The following is a 20,633-nucleotide window of genomic DNA, read 5'->3' as shown; positions in this document are numbered from 1 at the left end:
AACCAAATTGGTTTACAGTGTGTAAAATTTATAGTCTTTTTTCTTAAGCTCTGCGTTAGGCATTATCTTCGAAGATGTTTAAGCTTACATACACACACACACACACACACACACACACACACACACACACACACACACACACACACACACACACACACACCCCCTCCCATTCAAACATTAACGATATCTGTATTAGTTTCCTAGGGCTACTTAGTTTCCTAGGGCTGTTTTTTTTTTTTTAATTGAAATATAGTTGATTTACAATGTTGTGTTAGTTTCAGGTATACATAAAGTGATTTACCTGGACATATATATATATATAAATATATGCATATTCTTTTTAAGATTCTTTTCCATGATAGTTTATTAAAGATATTGGGTATAGTTCCCTTTGCTATACAGTAAGTCATTGTTATCTATTTTATATATAGTAGTATGTACATATTAAGCCCAAACTCCTAATAAGTTCCACGCCCCCTTTCCCTTTGGCACCTAGGGCTGTTTTAAGCTACTATAAACAGGTATCATAAAACAACAGAAATTTACTGTCTTATAGTTGTTAAGGCCTAAAGTCTGAAATCAAGGTGTTGGCAGGGCCATGTTCCCTCTGAGATTCTGAGTGGAGTCTTCCTTGCCTCTTGCTAATTTCTGGGGGTGGCCATAATTCTTGGCTTTCCTTGGCTTGCAGCCAAGTGACTCCCGTCTCTGCTTCCATCTTCACATGGCATTCTTCCGTGTCCCTTGTCTTCACACGGCTACCTCCTTCTTATAAGGTCACCAGTCCTGTTGGATTAGGGCCCACTCTAGTGACTTCATTGTGATCACACCTGCAAAGACACTATTTCCAAATAAGGTTGCATTCATAGGTGCCGGAGGTTAGGACTTCTTCAATATCTCTTTTTTGGGTACACAGTTCAACCCATAACAATACCCCCACAAAACAACCCAGTTTCTCACTGGCTGGGGATGTGGCTGCCAGGCTGGAATTTGCCATTAATTAGCCAACTCACTTGTAGGTAGATGGGGGAGTTGGAATAGATCTCTTTGGGTAATTTTCAATGTTAATGTCCTAGAATTCTATCATTTTAGTATTCTTCCATTAAGACTCCTTTCTAACCATGATGGTCCTTTTTACTCACCAACAGATCTGTGTACAACAAACCCCAAAGTCCAGCTACAGAACGAATGGGGAAACTTGCAGTTTCTCTGAGCCCATCCAACAGAATTATCCTTTCCTCAGTGTCATCACGGTGAACACCTCACTCCAGCCCCTCAGTTTCTCTTGCCTGGACTGTTGCAGTAGCCTCTCAGCTGCCCCGTTTCCTCCTCCAATGTATCCTCCCCAGGGGCTGCCAGAGTCATGTCACACCCTGGGAAACACCCTTTAAAGGCTCCCCATGGGTACTGTACAGGTTACAATTCCAGGCATGACACCCAGGGCTTTATAAGCAGGAACTGCTCACCCAGACTCATTTGTTCAAGAATTAACCTCAATAAATATAACCTACTCATTTTTCTCCCACCATATTTTGCATTTCACACTTTGGTGCATTATATTCCCTCTGTTTGTTAGGCCTTTTCCCTCTCTTTTCTGCCCAGAGAATTTTTATTTATCCTACAAATTCCAGTTCAAATAGCATCACCTTTGGGAAGCCACTTCTGACTATCAGGAGTAGTCAGAAGTAACCATTCTTTTTTCTGTTTCACCATTTAGTTCATATTTATTTCTATTTTTGCACCTATCATTGAATTATAATGTGTGTGTGTTTATTCCTGCTGGATAGGATGCTGCTTACCAGTTGGGGTGATGTTTTTGTCTCTAAGCCAGGGCCTGTACCTTCTTTATTTCCAGGTGACAAACACATATTTGGTACACAAAAATGTTTTATTAAATTGAATTAAATAACCAGTTCTTGACATAGAACTGAAACTAGCAGTCAGGGTCACGTAGCGTTTTTACGTGGGTTGCTTTTGAATTAATGAAACAGTAAGACGTGCTTTGGCACAGCTGTCTGGCATACCTGGGTTAAGTTCTAGTGCAAACAGCTGCGTTGCTGTAACTTGCTGTAAAACACCCACTTCATACAGGGCCATGTGCTGTGGGGCCCATGGAAGGGAGCCAGGCCCAGGGCTGGCCGTTACCTGAAAACACTTGGGTTAAGTTTCTATTGCCATGGCAGTTAGACAGCTTCTTGCAATTTTTCCCTTCAACTGTCAGGCTTACCTCATAGGACATATTCTCATAGGGCTGGACTCCCAGACAGGCACCTTTTGCTTGCCACCTTAAATGTTTCACTGCTGAGAGCTGCCCCCAGGTTGCCTGGGAACTGCATTTCAAATAGACTAAGCCCATGTCACAGGACTGCACGTTGTAAGTTATCAAGCACGTTGATAGACGTGGTGACCGATTAGAAGAAGAGAACCCCAGTTGGGATTATCATTGTGGGTGTGTTCATTTCTTCTTCTGTCTTGTTAGATTGGCCCCTTTCTAATGCTGCTGTAGAACTCTGGAAAGTGAAAGATCAAACTCCCATAAAGAGTTAGGCTGGGTCCAGGTAGGAAAAGAAAGGCCTAAAGGCTTGGACACTCCTGTGGATGATGGAGGAGGAAGCACACACGTACCTCAGGAAGAATGGCAGCCTTGATTCTTGGCTTTAAATCATATGATGAATGAGGATAGTCTCGTTTATATCCCCCATTCTCCAAAGGCAGATGAACACGTGCAATCATCGAACTTCTTTTTTGTCAAGATGAGCATCCGAATCCCTACTTCTACAGCAGAACTTTCAAATGTCACTAATAAGTGACCGATCAGCGTTCCTGCCTGTATTCGTGTTTGGCTTAATTCCATAATGAGATCGAAGCTCTCTGAGAGCAGGACCCACAGCTCCTCCCTTTCTCTCTTTCCTAAGAGTTGCTTATATCTGATCACACATGAAAACTATTGAGATTGGAGAAACCTGAGTATACATATTGCAGGTGTGGACCCTCATAATCTAAGGGAAATGGACCTCTTAAAAGCAGCCAAGTAACAACAATGATTTTGGAGGAGAATCCTATTTTAGCAGGTAAGAGAGCACCTGTGGCTTTATTCTACTATTGCTGTTGGCAATGAAGGTACAATAATTATGCAATGTTTTAGAAGCATTATTAGGAATGACCAAATTGGAAAAAAATAATAAATCACATTGGATAAGTGGATCATTAGAGGTATATGTTACCAGAGAGCACAGGATTTACTTTATCTTACATGTTCCAACTTGGTAAGTGCATGGCTTTGTTGAAAATTCTTACTAGTAAAGCCCAACTAAGTGTAAGTCACTACGCTAGGTCTTATTTAAAAGAGTTAAGAGGACTTCCCTCGGACTTCCCTGGTGGCGCAGTGGTTAAGAATCAGCCTGCTAATGCAGGGCACATGGATTCAATCTCTGGTCCAGGAAGATCTGACATGCCACGGAGCAGCTAAGCCCGTGCGCCACAACTACTGAGCCTGTGCTCTTGAGCCTGCGAGCCACAACTACTGAGGCCTGCGTGCCTAGAGCCTGTGTCGCAGCAAGAGAAGCCACTGCAGTGAGAGACCTGCACACTGCAACGAAGAGTGGCCCCTGCTCGCCGCAACTAGAGAGAAAGCCCATGCACAGCAACGAAGACCCAACGCAGCCAAAAACAAACAAACAAACAAACAAACAAATAAATAGGACTTCCCTGGCGGTCCAGTGGTTAAGACTCCACGTTTCCACTGCAGAGGGTACAGGTTTGATCCCTGGTCTGGGGAGTTCTGCATGCCACACAGTGCGGCCAAAAAGAGAAACAATAAATAAAAGGGTTAAGAGAATCAGCACACTTGAAGTCTTGTTTCTAAAAGTTTTCTGTTCAAAAATGTAATGCTACAGGATGGAACATCGCCTAAACACAGGCCTCAAATCACTTGGCAAGGAGTGATTGTCAGGTGGGCAGCGTGGCCTGGCCTTCTCTATACTAGTGGGTCCACAGTGATGTTTCTCAACTAACAAAGTTGACAAGATACAACAAGCTCGTGGTACCTGCAAATAATTTCCTTCCTGTTGCAAAACGCCAGCGCTGTCTGACCGCCTTTCACACACTGCAAACTGTTTCAGCACTCCATCCTAGTAGGAAGCCTGCCTATCATGAAGGCCTAGGCATCCGTCCTACGAAATGTCAAAATATTGTAAATATTAGTGATGGGCCAGCCTCAGAAGTGTTGGAGGTTTAGTCTGGGAAAAGGTCCAAGACTCTGTGAACTTATATAAACACTTTTAATCTTGAAAAATTCGTCTGCAAATCTTGCAAGAACAGGTTCCCTCCCAAGGCTTACAGTATTATTTTGGATGGTGTTCTTTACCTGGTATTTTTTGGAGAAATGCTTACTATTTATTCCTTTTCTATTTTTAGCATTCTTACCAAAGCAAAATGCACCAAGGTATATGTAGTTTATTAGAAAAAAATTAATTTTCACTTGGAAGAAAAACCATTTTATCTCTGAAAATTGGGCAAGAAGTTATTCACCAATTCTTACTAAAAATAATTCAACATTTCTGGTGAATTACAATGCATACATTATATTTAGGAAGAAAATAAACAGCATTGAGCCTCTCATGGTGGATATGAACAGATATGAATTTATATTAAGACTAAAACAATACTTTGTTAGCATTTTGTATATTGGGTTTAATTCATGCTTATTTGGACATATGAACATAATATTTTCTATAGCATTCAAATACAATATGTATATGTGAGTATTACATCTGGTCTAACACATCACTAAGTACATTTCTCAAGCTCGATTTATGTATAAAACATGGAAATGTGGTTTTTAAAAGAAGGTCCTACTGGAGTTCAGTTTCATACCTAGAAAGTCTAGGGGAGGAGAGATATAGTGCAGAATCTCTCAACTGTGTTCTTTGGGACTTAAATACATATGGCATGAATAGTATTCTGTAGCATAGGTTTTGGAACTGTAGCTAAGCACAGTTCTTTACTCTAGGACTTTTCAGAACCTTTAAAATACAGATTTTCAGTCAGATTTTTCAAGTGGAAGATCACCCTGAGAGACGAGGTGTTCATGAACCCAATTTGGGGGCATCATGGTATAGTGGAAAGTGCATTATAATTGGGGTTTTAAAAGTTAGATTCATGTCCTGATTCTGCCATTTAATTGCAGTGTTTTTTTTTGGAAAGCTTCTGACTCTAAAACCAATAGGTTCGTTGGAATGATCTTTAGTATTCTTTTCTTTAGCATTTTATACTAGGTTTATATCCTAGTGCTCTATGCTGTTCTCTTTATTCCCTGGAGGCCTAGCATAGTACCTTACACTTAGTAGGCCTTTGATAAATGTTGATTAAATTGAACATAGCATTTTAATTTTTAAGAATCATTGTCAGCCAACTTTTTACTAGCTGTGCTGCTTTGAGCAAATCATTTATTCTCTCTGAACTTCAGTTTCCTCACTTATAAAATTTAGGCATTTGACTATTGGATTTCAAGTCTTTTTTATTGTTAGCAACATTAGTAATATTCCTGGTAGCACATGTAGCCTTCTCAAATGAAACCTTACACAGAAGTTCAGTGTATAAAACAGATCAAAAGTGGAGCTGCCCTGCTTCAGGGTCTGGGGACTCTACTATCTGTCTTCACCCTCCCCCATCCCAGCCTGCACTGACTTTTTTTCCTGCCTCTGTCTTCAGGTGTGTCTGAGGAACCCCTAGGGCTCCTCTGAGCAACACTGATATTAATAATCTCTGAAGCTTCTTTTAGGTCAAACATCTTAGATTTTTCTGGGAAAATATAGAATTCTAATTTCTGAGACTAACAAGCTTTGGAGGAAATAAAATGTAATCAAACCCCCCTCCCACCTTGGAAAAAATTTCACCCTTTTCATATACCACAGTCTGAAACAAATGCAACAAAAATCAAGCACGTACAAAAATTAAAAATGACAGACCCCCATCATGGCTTAAGTAATATATTTGAAAATCTAAAAGGATATATTTATTTCATTATGTATAAATGATTAAAAATCCATAAGAAATCTCTATCCTTGGAATAATCTTTATGCCAAAATTGAAGAAAAATTATTGTACTTTCTCATGGTTTAATAGTCCCTCATCACTATAATTCATATAACCAAGAGCAGAAATATATAGATTTATAAAACCAAAAATGGAAGTCAGTTTATTAATTATCAATGCATGCAAGGATGGCTAAAAATTTAGCTTAGCATTTCCATTAATATCTGGTGAAATGCTAGGGAAAAAATCTATTTCAGGGAAAAATAGCTGCTGAGAAATCACTAGGAGACATTTCAGTGACATTTTTACAAGAGACCTTAGGGCTTTCTTCCTGATGCATATTTTAAAAAATGAAAAGATAAACAAGACTAGGCTCTGTGTCTGAATCAGTCTCTTGGAAGAAGACACTCTGGGAGATTCAAGGGTGATTGTCCCTGATACTGCAGTGGAGAGCAGCCCTGCTTAAAACCAGGGACCCCCAGGCTTCCTCCCCACATATGAGCTGTGGGAACCCTGTGTGTTTATGGAGTCTCTGCTTTCCTCCCTCTAGGTAGAGCGGAGTTGAGGCAGGGCTAGTTGCATCACTGAAGCAATCAACTTCATCCAGCCCAGTTCTCTCATCTGCAAATGACATCAAATTTATGTTAGGAGTTTGTTGATTTAAAAAATAATTGGCCCAGTGCTTTGCAGATGATATTTTTATATGAAATTTTGTACTAGCTATACTTGTGGACGGGGCTACGACATACTCAGGAGATGGGTATTATTACCAGGTCACTGTGGTATCCTGGGGAAATAGTTTATTCTACAGGTTATGATCCTGGAGTTGTGTTTAAAGTTAAAGTCTTGGACAGGGGAACAGAGCAAACACGAAGGATTCAGATGCCTCCAAAGTGAGGGACAGGCAAAAACAAAGCCCACCCAGGTCTGAGATTAAGGGAGAAAGGCAAAGTGGTTAATTCAAGAAGAAAACCAGACCATACATTTGTCACTTTTAATCTGAGTGTGCAAAAAACAAACAAAAAAAAACAACCAAAAAAAACCATAAATAAAAATCTGGAGATTATTGATTATCTTTTGTGCTAAAGAGGCAATGTATTGGAGTATGGTGCTTTCTGAGTACACTATGTGGAATTTAGAATATAAGAAGGGAAGGTAAGAATCTTTAAATAGTCTCCATGTCTTGCTCACTGTTGGTAGGTTGTGTCCATTTCTGCGCTTCACAACTTGAGAGAAACAGAACTTGGAGGGTTTTCAAAGGTGATTGAAAGGATGAAAAATAAATCTTTGAAAAAAAGGACTAAGGAAATGGACATGAATTTAAAGGAAAGTGAAAGGAAAAACTCTTTGAACCGAACATATTTAAATAATTTTAAAGACTTCATTTTTAGCTTTCTGCTCCAGATTATTTCATAGGGAATTTCTGTTCAATAGAATATCACTAATGTGTTATAATATTTTCATAACCAAAGTGAGTAACCAAACACAGCAAATGAATTAAAGTCACTTCCAGAGGTACCAACCATGGTTTTGCATTAATTATTTGTGTAGAACGTGGAATTTGCAACCTTGTAGTCAATGAGAATTAATGTATGTTTCTACCCTGATATCTGTTTGATGGTTGGGTCTGCTCTTCTACAATTATGTTGTGTTCAGATACTTTTCTCAGGTTAACTTCTCTATGTGTTAGTATCGATCTACAACAGATCAGTAGAAGAATAATTCAGAAATTTACTTAAAAAAATCTGTATAACAGAAACAACCCAGGTCTAAGAATTAGTTAGATGAAGCAAGCATCCAATAGGATTAAGATTAGTTTTCTATGGATTTATGCAATACAGCCAAGATAGATGCTCTACGTAGATAAGGTTCTAGGTGTGAATCTTTGTTCTTGGTCCTTGGCCTTGAGCAAGGTGCTTAAAATTCTCTGAACCTTAGAATGATCATCTATATAGTAAGAATCACAATATAAATCCATGAAATTTTTCTTGATAAATGAAATAAAACTTGTCATAGGATTGATGCAAGGATTAAGTGAGTTAATTCACATAAAGTATTTCAACAGTGCCTGGCATGTAAATATTAGATAATAAATATAATAATAATAAATATTAGGTATAATTTTTATTATTATCATATGAGAAAGAATCTAACACAATGCCCAGCACATCGTAGAAACTCAAAAGTATTAGTTAAATCTAAATCTAATAGAATAGATTAAAAAGAAGTGGAGGGATTCTTCAACACAGAAATGAAATAAGGGAATAATGTAAAGGGAATACATTAGAAATGATGTTCATAGCATACCCTTGTCTGCTGGGGGCTGTTATCATGGAGAATAATGTGCCAGTCCAGTCTGACCCTGGTACACTGGGTGGAGGAATCTGACTCCATTTGGTTTTGCTCATATAGGAAGGATGAGCATATAGGAATCCTCATATAGATTCCTAGTCATGGCTGTGATAGATCATTTTAGGCCATTGGTCTCCAAGGATGGCAGACTTAAACTTCCAGGGTGGGTTTCACAAGAACTCCCTGCAAGTTGACTATTTAGTGGATACTTTCCAAATACAAAAGAGCAACTAACATCTGGGCAGCCTACCTCTCTGTCCAGCTGAATATAAGATGACCTTCTGAATCTAAATGTATTAAGTAGACAGGAATAGGAATAGTGGAAATATAAAAAGCCTTCCTCAAAAAAAGAGGAATTTGAGCTTAAAGACACTGAAACATGACAACCAGCAAACCTAAGAGATGACTCCAATAATCTCCCCAGTCCTGATTCGTAATTCGAGTGGATATTTTAATCGTGGATCTGCATTATGCATCAGACCAAACATTTATCTTATTTTGGAAGAAAATAAAAAGATTGAAAAAAGAAAGGATAGGACAGTGAATTCTTTTTTTTTTTAACTTTTTATTTTATATTGGAGTATAGCCAATTAACAAGGACAGTGAATTCTTTCTGCAGAAATGCTAATCACTTTAACAACAACATTTGAGAAACAGCAAGCAGAGATAATTAGAGCAGTCAGCCACGCAAAAAGTCAGCGAGAGAATTTCCTCCTTTAACCCTATGCCCAGAATTGGAGAAAATTCACATTGAAGTGTTGTTTCCAAAGTGCCATTGCCACCATTCCAGCAAACCAGGGGAAAGGAGAGCAAAAGTTGTAACTGGTGCCTGTGGGTTTCCAGTCTGTCACACAGAGTTTCTTTTGCCACGCCTTAGGATTCAGCTTCACCAATGTGGACAGCAATGCCTGTATTGTGTTGTTAAGCTTCCTACTCCCACAATCATAATAAAAAGAACCACGCCAAAGTGTCAGGACAAACAGTAGATAACTGAAAGCGCTCCCGTCAATCATTTGCATTCTGGTTGGCTTCCAAGTCTTGTCTAGGTCATATTATGACTCCTTTATTAGTGTTTAAGGTCACCAGGAGACAGGCAAGTGCATCCTATATCAGGAAGTGTAGTGAGCCTCGGGAGTGAGATATTTGGCTTTAGTAGGTACGGTGGCTATGACTCGGAAATCCAGGGAAATGAGTTAAGCTCAGTCAGACTCCAGGCGCCGTGCTGCCTCACAGCAGATAGAATGAAGTAGAATAATAGAAGCTTTCCTGCCATTCTCCACATTAAGCTGAATTCCGGTCAGCCCTTCCAGTTGAGTTTCTGGAGGCTGTTTTCTATTCAGCCCCCATGCTGCAGGCTGTAATTCACGGGAAGGGGCTCCAGGGAAAGGCTGGTCCCACGTTCAGGCTGGATGGTGCCAGGGGAGCCCTCCTGCAGGAAGACAGATTAAGGGGCAAGTATACCCATTTGGTGGGTGAGTGCAAAATTTAGTACCTACGTTAGGCTCCCAGAGAAATGACTGCCTGGCGGACTTAGACCTGGCAACCACACATAAACTTGAATACTTCCATTTCCACATGCTCCCTTACACAGTGACTAACCGTATCTGCTTAACTCTAATGGAGAAGGAAAGAAAGGCAGTAATGACCATCTCTTCCACCCACTGGGGAGCCTGTGTCCTGGTAAGATAAGCGCTCAGCTTGTCTGGTATGAGCTAGGCTCATTCTTTTCACAATACGATTCCTATTTAAGGTCCTAAAAATTCAGATGACCTCACTGCAAGATGAATCGGTAGCTTGAAAAGTTTTCCTTTATGGTATGATAGTAAAATGCAGTTGTTAAGGGAAATGGAAAAGCTAGCAAATCAGTTTGAAAAGAAGCTTTCTACTTCTATAAACTGATAAAAGTAAATATCACAAAGGTGAAGTTGCCAGTGATGGGTTACTACCTTCTCACTTCTAAGAATTCCATATTCACATTAAGACCTAAAAGCACCACTGAAATATTCAACATGCAGAAGCTTGAGATGTAATGAGGCACTGTGGTATTTGTAGTACTAGAGTTTATATAAATGTTCATACATTTGGTTTTGATGTTGCAAAAGACGAATGATTTCAAGCTGAGGAAACTGTTTTTAAGGGGAAGCAAGAAGTATTTGTGACTAATGCTCATGCGGCCCTTTACCTCTTGTCTGCTTTGCCTCCACGTGCATTTTTTTTTTTTTTTTTTTGGTAAGTTAGCATTGACTTGTTATTTCTGTTCAGGCTCTTAAGTTTTCAGAAACTTAAACATAGAGTCCTTTCTTAAAAAAAAAGAAAAGGAAGAAAGAAGAATTTTTTTGGTTAGTCGACCTCTTTTTAAGAGGTACTTCATCACCCTCCTCTCCCTCACTGTGAATGTTTCTCTGCAGCTCTCTGTAGGGTGGGGTTCTATGCTGGCTGGCAGAGTGCTTATCTGTTAGCTGAACAGGATTCATCAACAGACATTGATCAATATAGGTTTTCTTTATTTCCTGTGGATTCCAAAATGCCATCCAGAGCGTCTTTGTCAGGTAGGAAAACTAATAGAGCTACAGTTCACAAATCAAAACAAGAGGGCCGTCAGCAAGGTTTATTGATAGCAGGCTTAGGAATGAACGTGGGTTCTCAAAAGTCATCTGTGACAGTCTGGCAACCTCTGAAACTCTTTGCCTATTTACAGTTGACATCACTTGTTGGTTCACAAGGACAGAGCATCAGTGGGGAAAGGACTCTGAGCTGTTAGCTTTCAATGGACAGGGAATGAACGTGTAGCTCTTGCAAGGATAAGCTTGCTTGCCTTCTGAACACCTCAGGGCCTCACAGGGTATCTGACACAAAGGAGGTGCTCAGCAAAGTTTTACTGAGTGACTGGTGAATGGAGATGCTGACTAAAGCCATGACCATACATCACTGATATTTAAAAGAAAGAACAAATGCAGAAATAAAATGGACAGTTTACCATTTCCAGATATAACGATGGTCAAGATTATGTGCTCCAAAGACCCCTTCCAGTGCTAAAACTGTGCGATGTTTTTAGTCTAATGATAGACTAAATTTTCTTCTCATCATGAGAGATATTTAAGCATTCTGTGGTCTTCTCTGAAGGACTCTGAGAAGGGCCAAGGCTTGAGAAGGTGGTATTAAGTTTCCTATTGGTAGGATGTGGAAGGGCATGAGCAGTGGAGCACATCATTTTCCTGATACAGCAGGGCTTATTGAGTCAAGAGCTTGTTTTTATATATATATATTTTTTTCTTTGCGGTACGCAGGCCTCTCACTGTTGTGGCCTCTCCTGTTGCGGAGCACAGGCTCCGGACGCGCAGGCTCAGCGGCCATGGCTCACGGGCCCAGCCGCTCCGCGGCATGTGGGATCTTCCCGGACCGGGCACGAACCCGTGTCCCCTGCATCGGCAGGCGGACTCTCAACCACTGCGCCACCAGGGAAGCCCAAGAGCTTGTTTTTAAGTCATCATAAAGAGACTGCACGCATGATGAGAAAGCTTGTCTTGGGGCCTGTTTATGTCTGCGCGTGCCACAGGCGTGGGAGAGGTTGTGGCATCGTGTGTGAGTGCTAGATGAAAGAGGTTTCAGAACTCTGATCCCGGCGCCTAGAGACATCCACCGTGGACACAGACCTCAAGCCCGGGGACAGCGCAGAGTGTGTGGTCTTGCCTCCTGAGCAGTCGGGCCCCGCTGAGCACGCACAGCCCCCAGCAACCTGCCACCCCAGGCCTTGCACTTTATCACACTCCAAAATCGTGACCATGGAGGGCTGAAAGCTCTGACATTTGGTCAAGTACTCGTTTCTGGTCATTTAAAATTATGTCAGGTAAATAAAATACAACTTCTTGATTATGGTCAGTGCTTTGGAGGGGCAGATGGGCAGGCAGGGGGGAATCTTTATAATGACCTAAAAACCCACAAGGCATTCTGGACATCAAACATCAGTTACAAAGTACCACTCTGATGAGCTAAGAGTAAGTAAATCAGAACCAGATGGATTAAATTCCCCTTGAAATACATCCAGGATTAAAAATTAAGAGAAGTAGTGCTAGACACAGTGCATTGTTTCAAATGCTTGCCCGAGCATTTGAAGCAAACAAAATTCACTAGAGCTGTTTGACAGTTAAGTGACTGTTCGCCCACCTCTAGATTCTAAGTCTTATTTTGGCTGCAGAAACAGTTGGAGAGGATTTTGTGTGTATGAAATATAAAAATGTTTACTGGAATACCAAGAGTGGGCAAAAGAGGAAAAATTCTTTCAACATGTATTTTATTTACTTGCTTAGGTATAAATAAGTTAACATGAAATTCCACAGAAAATGTTCATCAAGTTACAGTGCGTAGAAATGAACAGTTGCATATGTGCGCATACAGACTGGCCCAGGCACTTAATTAAAGACACTTGATCATGTTTGACAGGTCTGAATAGGTACTTAAAATGCGCACACACACGGAAAGGCATCCACATATCCATGTGATGCGTCCTGACCCTGACGTGTTGATCAGCCCTTCAGAGAGTTGCTTTTCTTAGTGATTACGCACTGACACATGACCCTCCACACGGGCTGCCTGTCCCGCTCGTGACAGCGGGCAGGGCTGAACTGAAGGAGCTTCTCGAGCCTGTTCCTGGCATCTCAGTGCCCTCTGGCTTCCATGCACAGGCTGCCGAATAAACCAACAAGGGGTTCCAGTTTTATGCCTAGTAGCCTCGGTGGTGTTCCTGCAGCAGGGTTTGCTCTATTTATTTACTCACAAGGCTCCCTTGGGAATGTTTGAGGCAAAGGTTTTGGATTCCCAGACAGTCTGTAAAGAGATAGTGATTCTTGCCTTATTAGCCCTATGCATAAAAGAGCAGTCTATACATGGGTATGACACCAAAAGCACAGGCAACAAAAGAAAAAAATAAATTGGACTACATCAAAATTAAAAACTCTTTGGATCAAAGGATACAATCAAGAGAGTGAAAAGGCAATACACAGAGTGGGAGAAAGTGTTTGCAAAACACATATCTGATAAGAAGTGAATATCAAAAAAATATAAAGAACTCCTACAACTCAATAACAAAAGAAACCCAAACAATCTGATTTAAAAATGGACAAAGGACTTGAGCAGACATATCTTCGAAGAAGACATACAAATGTCCAAGGAGCACATGCAAAGATGCCCAACATCATTAATTATTAGGGAAATGAAAATGAAAACCACAGTGAGATACCATCTCACACCCATTAGGATGGCTGCTATCAACAAAACTGGAAAATAAAAACAAGCGTTAGTGATGGTGTGGAGAAATTGGAACCTTTGTGAACTCTTGGTGGGAACGTAAAATGGTAATGCTGTGGAAAATAGTACGGCAGTTTCTCAAAAAATTAAAAATAGAATAATCATATGACCAGCAATGCTATTTCTGGTTATATACCCAAAAGAATTGAAAGCAGGTCTCAAAGAGATATTTTTATGCCTATGTTCGTAGCAACATTATTCACAATAGCCAAAAGTGGAAGTAACCCAAATATTCATTGATAAATGAATGGATAAACAAAATGTGGTATATGCACACAATGGAATATTATTCAGTCTTAAAGAGGAAGGAAATTCTGACCCATGATACAACATGGATGAACATGTTGAGGACATTATGCTAAGTGAAATAAACCAGTCATAGAAGGACGAACATTGTATGATTATTTACGTGAGGCACTTAGAGTAGTCTTGTTCACAGAGACGGAAAGTAGGATGGTGACTGGTAAGGGCTGGGGGAGAAGAAAATGAGAAGTTGTTTTGTGAGTGTAGAGTTTCAGTTTTGCAAGATAAAAAGAATTCTGGAGATGGATTGCACAACAATGTGAATATATTTAACACTACTGAACTGTACACTTAAAATGGCTAAGAAGGTGAATTTTATGTTATGTGTATTCTACTGCAATTTAAAGAAAATCAGTCTATTTGAGAGGGAGCTTCATGGCACTCCTCATGAAGAGGCCCCAGCAACATCATGGAATGTCTTAATTGAAAGTGGATGGTTCTTAAAGAACATTAATGTTTCAACATCAAGAAATAATGTTGAGGGCTTCCCTGGTGGCGTAGTGGTTGAGAGTCCCCCTGCCGATGCAGGGGACACGGGTTCGTGCCCCGGTCCGGGAAGATCCCACATGCCGTGGAGCGGCTGGGCCCGTGAACCATGGCCGCTGAGCCTGTGCGTCCGGAGCCTGTGCTCCGCAATGGAAGAGGCCACAACAGTGAGAGGCCCTCGTACCACAAAAAAAAAAAAAAAAAAAGAAATAATGTTGAAAGTAAATTGCTGTTTTCTGTGTGTTTCTGACATGCATATATGGCAAGAAGCAAATCCAGTTCAGAAATAAGGAATTATAGAGTTCAAATGTTAGGTGTTGAGGAAAGGGAATTGGTAGTATACATTTATTACCTTAAACCTTCATGGTCCTATCAGTAAGTATTGCCTTCAGGCTATAGATATGACTGCTCTAGGAAGTAAGGTCACTTTGCCAAAGTCACACAGGTGATGAGTTGTGGAAATAGGATTTGGACACAGGGCCTCTATTGCTACAATGCATTGTTACCAGGGATAGAGGTAGGCCTGGTCAGAGCTCAGTACAGTAATGGAGGCTGACATTTATGAACAAGTCAGTAATGTAACTGACAGATGAGCAACTGTGACTTGTAGTTGGGGAGACAAGATATACAAGCACTAGAGTCAATTTATCAAGAGTCATCCACGAGGTGCTATGAGGTATGGTCAGTGCATTCTGTAGGTCAACCTACTGCAAAGCCAGGGCTGCAGCTGTGGTCCTCTGGGACCTCTCTCTAGCTGCTCCCTTCAAGTCTGTCCTACTTTGGCTGAGATTCCCCTGGGACTTGGTCAGAGTCAGATAACCAGAAATAGTGATCAGGATGTAGGCTCTGGAGCCAAATTGCCTGGGTTCAGATCCTGTCTCTGATTGTAGCTGTGTGACTCAGGGCAAATTACTTAACTTCCCTGTGCATTCTTCCTCATCGGCAAAATGGGGATTATAAAAGCATCTTCCTTATGAATGATTTGAGGATTAAATGAGTCAATGCGTATAAACTACTGAAATAGTTCCTAACACATAGCAAATCCTTCATAAGTGTTAAATATTATTTTATACCAATTGTTAGAGCCATATCACACATCAGGGATGGTACCTAGGAAATACTTCATTCTTTGTGGTTTTCAATAATTCAAATGTATCTACCTACACCAACAGAACAAACTCATTTATTATATAAATTATGCAACTTATAATGCATATAAAATTCTACACCTTAAGGGAACAAAACAAAACAAAAAACAGTATATGAACAAGTTTCAAACATGCCTACACATAAAAACATATTCTTAAACTTTCAACAAAATTGTCATGTTTCAGTGGCCTTCCTCAGCATTTAAAAATTTCTGCTTGATTTTTATATCGATCTGTCTCTCGAAAGCTAGAGCAGGTTGCTTTGCATGGAGCTTCAGAGGTTGTGGTTTATTCCAGGTATACCTGGGAAGTGAGCGTTACGTTCTATTTAATCTAGGCCAGATGATTTTGCACATCTTTTCCCTGAGAGATGTGATAAATGAGAAAGATCTTCTTACATATTCACTGGTGGCAGTGAGGACGGCAACCCTCCTCCCTTTCCATCCTCACTCCCACACTTCTTCCCGTGGGGAGAAGGCAGTAAGTCACCCAAGTGAACTTTGGGTTCTAATCAACCAACTAATCAAGCACTTTGGGGGATGGTGGTATATTGTATGTGTGGTTGGGTTACGTTTACAGACAGTTGTCTACCAAGAGAAGGGTAAGAATTCTGGGAATAGAGATGTGATTAAGATTTTTCATTGCTCTCTGAGTTCTATATTATTATTATTTATTAAAAAAATCATCATTTTTAAGCCCTTACCATGTCCCAGGTGCTATGCTAGGGATTTTTAAATAATATGGTATGTAACACAGTAACACTGTAAGAGAGATTTGATTACTCCCATTCACAGTTGAGAAGACCAAAGCCTGCAGAGCTTAAATGACACAGCTGGTAAGTTTTGGAATCATTGGGCCAATGATCTGACTCTAAGAATGAACTCTCAACCTATATGGTCTACTGTTTCTCAGTTATATTCTACAATCATTGACAGGACTTAAAATGGGTTCAGAAAGCAGATAATCAGTTATCTAAGTCTCTATAACCAAAATTGTGATTATCCTAAGGAAGTAAAAAGTTTTCAAAGAAGATAAAATGACATCTTGTACATTTCAAGTTCGAGCAGAGGAACCACAGTATTGGAAGCGACCTTCGAAGTCTCTGAAATTACTTTCCATTGCAAGAAATTCAGAAGACTGTCAAGCCTTTGTATGAATACCCCCCAGCAGAGTGGAACTCACTACCATGTGTGGAAGCTGACACTCCTATCAGACAGCTGGGACTGTTGGAAAGCTCTCATTCCTTCTTGACATAAATCTACTTTCTAGTGCCTTCCTTCCACTTTTTCTGGCTCTGCTAGAACCACACAGAATAATCTAACCTCTGCTCCTCAGGATAAGCTCAATTTATCCTGTATACTTTGGTGTCCCTGTATGACTCAAACACGAATTATTCCTGGCATAGTTGGAGGCAGTGTGGTATAGAGGAGGAGAGCATAGATTTTACAGTCAGAAGGTCTGTTCAAATTCTGGCTCAATCATTCATTACTTCTGAGATCCTAAGGAAGTTACCTAACTTCTCTGAGCATCAGTTTCCATATCTTCATAAAGATTTTACAGGACGGTTCTGAGGGTTAGGATGAGATGATCAATATAAAATGCTAGCATGTGGTAGGCACTCAATAAAGGTTAGCAATTATTATAACTTAATCTTTTCTCTGGTAAAGGGTACAAGTGTTTTGCTACCCTAGGTAGGTTAATCTCAGACTGTTGGTTAAACTAAAGCCTTTTCTAGTCCATAGTACATGGGCAAGTGACCTTTTGTGTGTTTAAGTAGTACAACAAGAGCAAGTTTTTCAGCCAGACGTCAGCGGTTACATTTGTTATTGTTGGTGTGGTTATTTTGTGTGTGTATGTGTAGTTTCTCTGGATACATCTAACTAACTTATTTTGGCTACCCAAGCTATACACATCGATATTGGTCAAGTGTCCAAACAAACTGGGATCCTAGGGTCTTATGTAGGTATTTGAGTTAGATTGTTTAAGATCAAGTTTTTAAACTCCCTGATAATCTGAAATCTCTCCTTAGAGCATTTCAGGGAATACCTTCCCTTTGCATAATTCCAACTGGTTAGGAAGAGTTGAGGTGGTAGTTATGTCTTAAGGCCAGTTTTACAGGACAAAGTTTTCTTTAGACAGATGTCTTCCCTTCCTTGTAGCTCAGTGCGTGTTTCCTAGTCCACGTTACAGTAATGAATGCAGTTGGAATGGAAACAGCTAATTGTCCTTCCAAACTGTGTTCTTTGCTTTCTCCATAGTAGTAGAACTGTACTGGTAGGTGACTGCCCCGTCAGGGCTGCATTCCCAGAGCCCCTTGCAACAAAGGTTGGTCATGTATCTTGGCTCTTACCGATGGAATGTGAGCAGAAATGAAGTGGACAATTTCTGTCTCACTTGCTTAAGTAGAATTCCCTGGCCTTGACCTTCTGCTCTTCCCCCTTCCTCCAGGCATTATGACCTTGGACACCTCATTTGGAAGATGGCAGAGTTGCCATCAGCCTGAGTTCCTGAATGGCCACAATGATCAGAACTGCCTGCTGGCTGAAATGCTGACCTTGGAGAGGAATACATTTCTTTGTTCTTCGAGCCACGTGAGTGTTAGGTCTCTTCTTAAAGCTACTTATTCACTTGTTTTATCTAATGCAGCTCTGAAATTCTGTTTAATTTGTATGGTCAAACAGTTATTGTTTTCATCTTTATTTGATAAGAATCAAGTATCTATTTTATTAGAGCCAATGTTCCAAAGAGAAGAACAGAGAAAAAAAATTTACTCTACGGGTCCTTTGCTCTAGGAATAACCATCAGAATTTTCAGTGAGTTCCTTCCTTGGGCGATGCCATCCCAGACCTAATTTCCGCTTTGGTTAAGATTGGGCTCGTGTGCTAAAGAGGCAGAACAGCCAGGTATTTTCGTGCTCCCTCCTACTTGTAGCCCCACAAAAACTACCCACCCCACAGAGTTTTTTGCTTGAGCTTTCAGACACTTCCTATATAAGAAATTCTGTGTTTCATCCAACCGTGAAGACTTTTTGCTCCTTCTACTTCAGGCATAAGCATGGGCTATTCTGGTACGGAAACTATTAGTTTTGGGGTAAAGCCCCGATTCCTCTGATCTGTGTTCTGAATCTGGCAGCTTCTGTAGGCTTTCCCAGAGAGCCACGACTGTAAGCCATGGTACTTCATCATTATCTCCACCCTGCTCTGTTCACAGGAAATCCTGTGTGAGTCTGGCAGGGCGACAGAGGGAATGAAGAAATCACATTCATCAGAACAAGCTGGTCAATTTCTTCAAGCAAGGAGCTTGTCTAACATCCAGTGGTTTCCTCCAGAAAAGATAGTGCACTTTCTTAACTTACTGATAAGATTAGTGCATAGAATCACTGTCTGCAGATCCTAGGCTGCTTTTCAGCTGTATTCTTCCTAACTTTGGAGCTTTTCTAGACATGCACAAAGTGCAGATCTCAATGTTTCCAATCTGTCAGATACCAAGACAGCATATAATGTTATTGTAATATCTTGTAATCATTTTTAAATGCTAGAAATCTATTAAACTCAATCTATTTTAAACTAACTTCTGATCTCCACGATCTGACTTCTGCTACCTGGTGTCTTCCCCACCTCTGGTGATGATAATTCTACTTTTACAGTTGCTTAGGTCACAAAGTTCTGTCATCCTTGACGCTTCTTTCACTCCCGTCTCACAAACAGTCCATCAGGAAATCCTGCCGGCTCTACTTTCAGAACTTTTCCAGAATCTGATTCTTTTGCACCACCTCCACTCCTACCACTCTGGTGTAGCTGCCAACATCTCTTGCTTGGATTAACTGGCCTCCTAACTCCTCTCCCTCACTGTCCTACCAACCCTCCAACACACACACACACACACACACACACACACACACACTGTCTATTCTCAACAGGGCAGTCAGAGAAGTTCTTTTAAAGTGGAAGCCAGGTCATTCAACTCCTCTATTCAAAAACTTTCAGATGACTCTTCACTTTGCTCTGAATAAAATCCCAAGTCCATTCAAGGGCCTGTAAGGCCTTGTTACCTTTCTGACCTCACTGTCTACTACCTTCCCCCTCTTACTCAGATCCTGTCCCAGGGGCATCCTTGTTGCTCCTGGATCACAATAGGCAGGCTCTTGTTATAGGGCATTTGTTCCTTAGTCCTTTCTCCTTGATGTCTGCTTGGATAACTCCCTTACTTTCTTTAAGACTTGGCTCAGATGTGTCCTCTTCAATAAGATCCACCATGACAACCTTATTTTTATTGCCACTTCCCCATCCACTTTCCCTATTCAACTGTTTGATAGCACTTATCGCCTTCTAGCATATGAGGTCATTTACTTACCTACTTACTTACTTACTGTGTTTCTTGTCCCTCCCACTCACCACTAGAATATAAGCTCCGTGAAGGCAGGAATCATTGATGTACCTTAAGCACCTAGAACAATGTGCGGCACAGAGTAGGCACTTTATATATGTTTGCTAGAAGAATGAATGAATGAAACCCACCCATGATGAGATTGATTCTTTGATGCATATGAAACAAACTGGGGTGCTCAACTTCTCCAGAGACTGAGGCTGCAGAAGTTACTTTCCTAACAAGAGGGATGTGGCAGCAGGAAAGCCCTGGACCTTGAGGAGAAGACTTTCCTGAAAGTGAACCAAAAAACATAGAAAGGAATCTTGAGATGACAGGCCTGGTAAAAGCTTCCTGTGTTACATTTCAGGAGGATTGACTTGGGGGTTGAGAACACTCTGTTTCTGGAGTTAGGACTCGTCCTTGTTTTGAATTAGAATCTGAGTGACTGAGAAAAGTGGTGTGGATCGAGTTCCCTGCCTCCAGCACAAATATTTCCTGGTCTGGTTTCAGGTATCCTTTTCCTTAGGTGGGTTTGCCATTGAGGGATTAAAATGCCTTGTGATTCAGAGCCTGGGCTGTCACAGTGCTGCTGACGCACGTGCGGTATCTTGGATCTCTATTCCGTTCCTCATTCACACT

The 20,633-nt window shown here is 40.7% G+C and overlaps 1 long non-coding RNA gene across 1 annotated transcript in view; it reads left to right on the top strand.

Annotated features, from left to right (window-relative positions):
• LOC141276096 (uncharacterized) overlaps positions 1–20,633 on the top strand; it is a 253,850-nt gene that overhangs the window by 46,932 nt on the left and 186,285 nt on the right. Inside the window, exon 2 of the long non-coding RNA XR_012325041.1 lies at positions 18,075–18,217. This is a non-coding gene — a long non-coding RNA (uncharacterized lncRNA). The remainder of the gene's footprint in view (positions 1–18,074; positions 18,218–20,633) is intronic.

The sequence above is a fragment of the Tursiops truncatus genome, chromosome 12, assembly GCF_011762595.2.
Source record: "Tursiops truncatus isolate mTurTru1 chromosome 12, mTurTru1.mat.Y, whole genome shotgun sequence".
Taxonomy (NCBI): Eukaryota; Metazoa; Chordata; class Mammalia; order Artiodactyla; family Delphinidae; genus Tursiops; species Tursiops truncatus.
Note: the sequence above shows the minus strand (reverse complement) of the source record. Positions and strands in the feature narration are given on the sequence as shown.